Genomic DNA, 6,643 nt, shown 5'->3' with positions numbered 1-6,643 from the left:
GTTGTTTTTTTAATTTTTTGTTGCCATCTCCGAAACGGCTTAGTTATATATTTTTTATACCCTTTAACGGTAGTTATATATTTTTTATACCCTTAAGTGATAAGGGTAGTCCACCCCCATTTTTTATTTAGCAGTAAAAAATACAAACAACACTAAATTTTCACCGTTCTACCTTCATCCCCTATTTTTTAATAGGGGTTGTTTTTTTAATTTTTTGTTGCCATCTCCGAAACGGCTTAGTTATATATTTTTTATACCCTTTAACGGTAGTTATATATTTTTTATACCCTTAAGTGATAAGGGTAGTCCACCCCCATTTTTTATTTAGCAGTAAAAAATACAAACAACACTAAATTTTCACCGTTCTACCTTCATCCCCTATTTTTTAATAGGGGTTGTTTTTTTAATTTTTTGTTGCCATCTCCGAAACGACTTAACCGATTTTGATAAAATTTTATATGTATATTCAGTACGTCTAAGAATAGGTTGTTATCTATTCTTATACCCTTAAGTGATAAGGGTAGCCGAGAGGGTAGCCCACCCTCATTTTTTTTATTTGGCCTTAAAAAATACAAACAACTCTAAATTTTCACCGTTCTACCATCATCCCCTATTTTCTATTAGGGGCTGTTTTTTTTGTTACCATCTCCAAAACGGCTTAGCCGATTTTGATGATATTTTAATATGTATATTGAGTAGGTCTGAAAATAGGTTGTTATCTATTTTTTATACCCTTAAGTGATCAGGGTAGCCCATCCCCATTTTTTTTTATTTTTTGAAAAAAAAATATTTTAATTTTTTTTATTTGGCATTAAAAAATACAAACAACCCTAAATTTTCAACGTTCTACCATCATCCCCTATTTTTTAATAGCGGTTGTTTTTTTAAGTTTTTTGTTACCATCTCCGAAACGGCTTAACCGATTTTGATAAAATTTTATATGTATATTCAGTACGTCTAAGAATAGGTTGTTATCTACTCTTATACCCTTAAGTGATAAGGGTAGCCGAGAGGGTAGCCCACACTTATTTTTTTTATTTTTGAAAAAAAAAAAATTTTTTATTTGGCCTTAAAAAATACAAACAACTCTAAATTTTCACCGTTCTACCATCATCCCCTATTTTCTAATAGGGGTTGTTTTTTTGTTACCATCTCCAAAACGGTTTAGCCGATTTTGATGAAATTTTAATATGTATATTGAGTAGGTCTGAAAATAGGTTGTTATCTATTTTTTATACCCTTAAGTGATAAGGGTAGCCCATTCGCATTTTTTTATATTTTTAATTAAATATATATTTTTATTTTTTTATTTTGCATTAAAAAATACAAAGAACCCAAAATTTTCACCGTTCTGCCATCATCCCCTATTTTGTAATAGGGGTTGTTTTTTTTTTAAGTTTTTTGTTACCATCTCCGAAACGGCTTAACCGATTTTGATAAAATTTTATATGTATATTCAGTACGTCTAAGAATAGGTTGTTATCTACTCTTATACCCTTAAGTGATAAGGGTAGCCGAGAGGATAGCCTACACTTATTTTTTTTTATTATTGAAAAAAAAAAAATTTTTTTTATTTGGCCTTAAAAAATACAAACAACTCTAAATTTTCACCGTTCTACCATCATCCCCTATTTTCTAATAGGGGTTGTTTTTTTGTTACCATCTCCAAAACGGTTTAGCCGATTTTGATGAAATTTTAATATGTATATTGGGTAGGTCTGAAAATAGGTTGTTATCTATTTTTTATACCCTTAAGTGATAAGGGTAGCCCATTCGCATTTTTTTATATTTTTAAAAAAATATATATTTTTATTTTTTTATTTTGCATTAAAAAATACAAAGAACCCAAAATTTTCACCGTTCTGCCATCATCCCCTATTTTGTAATAGGGGTTGTTTTTTAGGATTTTTGTTACCATCTCGAAACGGCTTAACCGATTTTGATAAAATTTTATATGTATATTCAGTACGTCTAAGAATAGGTTGTTATCTACTCTTATACCCTTAAGTTATAAGGGGTAGCCGAGAGGGTAGCCTACACTTATTTTTTTATTTTGAAAAAAAAAAATTTTATTTGGCCTTAAAAAATACAAACAACTCTAAATTTTCACTGTTCTACCATCATCCCTATTTTCTAATAGGGGTTGTTTTTTTACCATCTCCAAAACGGTTTAGCCGATTTTGATGAAATTTTAATATGTATATTGAGTAGGTTTGAAAATAGGTTGTTATCTATTTTTTATACCCTTAAGTGATAAGGGTAGCCCATTCGCATTTTTTTATATTTTTAAAAAAATATATATTTTTATTTTTTTATTTTGCATTAAAAAATACAAAGAACCCAAAATTTTCACCGTTCTGCCATCATCCCCTATTTTTTAATAAGGTTTGTTTTTTTTAATTTTTTGTTACTATCCCCGAAACGACTTAACCGATTTAATAAAATCTTATATGTATATTCAGTACGTCTAAGAATAGGTTGTTATCTATTTTTTATACCCTTAGGGTACGAACATAGTGGAGGCAGGTTTCTGCTTTCCGGCAACCAGCGCCGTCTCTGGGGACCTATTCTTGACCACATATCGCTCACATCTCGCATCTCCGAAAAAGCCATATAACAATACACGTGATGAAATAATTTTTTTTTGAAAATTCGGAATTTTTTGAAAATATTTTTGGAATTTTTTTGCAATTTTTTTTAGTTTTTATTTAAAAAAAATAATTTCTTGATAATATGGCAACATAGGTAGTAGATTAAATTTATAAGAAAGAAAATCCAGAAAAGATACAGTGGTTCTCAAACAAATCTCGAAGTATTGGAAAGAATATGTAAGGACCAAGAACTATTGACTACAATAAAACGATGGAAAGCAGTATATTTTGGTCATATTTTTCGAAATAACAAATATAGTTTCCTATAGCTGATCGTTGACGGAAAAATTGAAGGACGACGAGGCATCGGGCGTAAACGGTTTTCCTGCTTGCGGAATTTGCGCCAGTGGTTTAATATAGGAGAGGCAAGTGCAATTATCCGTTTGGCTCAAGACAGGGAGGTATTCCAATTGATGGTCGCCAACCTCCGATGAGGAGAAGGCACATGAAAAAGGTTCTCAAAATTTTAGCAAAAAATCATTTTTTTTTTGGAAATTTTCAAAGTAAAATAACTCCGTTATTTTGAACTTATTTGAAAAGCGATAAAGAGAAAATATGTTTCTTTTATCGAGATCTACCACCCTTTAAAATACTTGCACTTATTTCTGGGATACCCTGTTTATAACAATACACGTGATGCGTATACGCAAAGTTGCGAACGATGTCAAGAATAGGTACCCAGATTGGCGCTGGCTACCAGAAAGCGGCAAACCTGCTTGCACTGTGTTCGCACACTTATGTGGTAAGGGTAGCCCACCCTAATTTTTTATTTTTTGAAAAGAAAAAAATGTTTTTATTTTTTTAGTTGGCATTAAAAAATACAAATAACCCTAAATTTTCACCGTTCCACCACCATCCCCTATTTTTTAATAGGGGTTGTTTTTGTTTAATTTTTTGTTATCATCCCCGAAACGGCTTGACCGATTTGATAAAATTTTATATGTATATTCAGTACGTCTAAGAATAGGTTATCTATTTTTTATACCCTTATGTGGTAAGGGTAGCCCACCCTCATTTCTTATTTTTTGAAAAGAAAATTTGTTTTTTATTTTTTAAGTTGGCATTAAAAAATACAAATAACCCTAAATTTTCACCGTTCCACAATCATCCCCTATTTATTAATAGGGGTTGTTTTTTTTAATTTTTTGTTACCATCTCCGAAACGGCTAGACCGATTTTGATAAAATTTTATATGTATATTCAGTAGGTCTGGCTTGGTTTGGTTTGGTCACAACCTATTCCTAGGTTGTTATCTATTTTTTATACCTCTAAGTGATAAGAGTGGTCCACCCCAACTTTTTTTTTTTTTTTTTTTAGACAATTTTTTTTATTTTAATTGTTTTATAGGGAGTGCTTATTTTTTAGGGGGTGCATGTTCAAAATTTTCTTCTGGGTACTCACTTTCATCACTTAAGGGACCTCTATACAAAATTGCATACTCCTAGTCCTAGAAGTCAGTTTTATCCCCTTAAGGAATGAATTCCAAAAATCGCTCTAATTATTCAATTACGCTACATAATAAACCTCTGTGCAAATTCTCATATTCCTTGAAGAGAATTTATTGTTCCAGAACGTTCAACCCCTCATTTCACACCCTTAGAGGGCTAATTTCCAAAAATTGCTTCTTAGTGCTAAATTACGTTACATAAGGAACGTCTGAAAAATTCATACTTCTAAAACCGATTTTAACAAATTTTTGTACAAATTTTCATCCCTTATTTTTTAGGGGATGCATGCCTAAAATTTGCTTCTAGGTACTCACTTTCATCATTTAAGGGACCTCTGAACAGAATTTCATACTCCTAGTCCTAGAACGGATTTTATATAAAAAATTATACAAATATTCACCCCTAGTTTTACCCCCTTAAGGAATGAATTCCAAAAACCACTCTAATTATTCAATTACTGTATCGTGCTGTTGTCCAATAACGGCAAAAGTGTAAAATATATTGACACACACTGCTCATTCACGCCGGTTCGAGGCCGGATGAGATTGGATATCTCGTGAGTAAGAGTCGATTTAGACACTTGCTCGGTCATTGACCGAGGACCGCTGTTCGGATTCCGCGTAAACAAAGTAGGCCCCGTCCAAATTAGCCCTGGCAGCAAAAAGGAGATGTTAACTTCAAATCTTTTACTTTACTTTATAGTATTACATTATAACATTATCATGTCATAATATTATGAAATAATATTTCCTACTACCAATTTTTTTAATATTGGTACAGCAAACTTATCAGTATAAAGTTTTACTTATCTTTATCCTTTTTATTGCTATTTATAATTCTGAATACGAGGATAAGAAATTTTAGTTTTCAGTACGCCTATGACCGAAAGCGAACGTCTACCTCCCGCTTCATCAGCGGCCATAATTGGATGGAATCAGGGATGAGTAAATATAAAGGACCATAAAATTAATAAATTTTGCTGGTCTGCTGCAACACGTAAGAAATATTTATTGATGGATCAGTATGACAGAGAAGTAATAAAAAGGCCGTTTTTATGAATAACAAAATGGTATTTGAACATCATAATATAATCATATTGAATTGACAATAGATTAATTTATCAGCTATCCGCAGAAAATTGACAATAATAATAAAAACATGACACATGGCAATTAATATAATTCCAAATTAAAAATGGATAAGAGTTTTCATTCATAATAGTAATACAGATATATTTCAAAGAACTTTACTTAAAATTAAGTTTTTTAATTTTGTACTAGTTTATAGCACTTGGTGGTATAACTTGACAAAATAATATCAATCATTAAATAAAGCATAAACGAACCAATAAATAAACAAAAAGGTTAATTTATTTAATAAAACGTACAACGTACGGCTTTGTATGCCGATTGTCGTGTGTATGAAGAATAAAGTCAACGTTTGTTCAGTACAATACGATATACTGAAAGAGAAAAGACTATAAAATACGGGAGAAAAATGAGAAGTTTATTACCTATCCACTTAATCCGGATCGGTCGACAATAGAATTTGTGATATTTACAACATTATGTAATTAATTGATTATCGGTCCTATTATGTAACTGAGGATGTACGTAACTACGTAATGAGCATATTTTTGGTTAGTTTATTTAATGAAGCGTACACACGGCTTTGGTTGCTGTTCTCGTGTGTCAACGTATTCAGTACAATACGATATATTGAGAGAGATGCTGATGCTCTATTACGTAGACACGTACATCCCTAGTTGCATAATAAGACAGATAATCTATTAATTCGAAACGTACTAAAAGCGCAAATTCTGTTGTCGAACAATGTAATCAGCATGATTACAGATTAAATAATTATGGAGGTGCATATGAAACATTAAACGATTCATCGTTGTGTTAAGTTATACCACGTAATTTAATAAAAAGATCAATCGTTTAATGTCTCACTTCACACTGGCTCACTCCATTATTATTTAATACTGATTAGAATGGTCGACAATAGAATTTGCACTATTTACTACGTAATACAGTATATTTTTTGGTTAGTTTATTTAATGATATAACCGATAATGTACACACGGCTTTGGGTGCCGATTGTCGTGCACAGAGTCTATAGACTCTGTGTTTGTATAAATGAACAAAGAGAAAAGAGCAAGAATTTTCCCCAGCGTATGAAGTTGAGCTCCGGATTAAGTGGATAGGTAATAATTTTCTCTCCCCGACTTACAAGATTGTCATAGCGATTCACTTCTAGATATGTAGGTAAATGATGACTAAAATAAACGACCCAAGATTTTCTCTTGCCGACCAGTATATTATCGTAGTCTTAAAGAAATTAGAATAAAATAAACTATGTTAAATTTATGATTATGATTAAGTGGATAGGTAATAATTTTCTCTCCCCGACTTACAAGATTGCCATAGCGATTCACTTCTAGACATGTAGGTAAATGATGACAAAAATAAACGACCCAAGATTTTCTCTTGCCGACCTGTATATTATCGCAGTCTTAAAGAAATTAGAATAAAATAAACT

The sequence above is a fragment of the Sitophilus oryzae genome, unplaced genomic scaffold (genome assembly GCF_002938485.1).
Source record: "Sitophilus oryzae breed Bouriz unplaced genomic scaffold, Soryzae_2.0 scaffold_111_pilon_pilon, whole genome shotgun sequence".
NCBI classification, from domain to species: domain Eukaryota; kingdom Metazoa; phylum Arthropoda; class Insecta; order Coleoptera; family Curculionidae; genus Sitophilus; species Sitophilus oryzae.
This window is presented reverse-complemented; position numbering follows the sequence as displayed.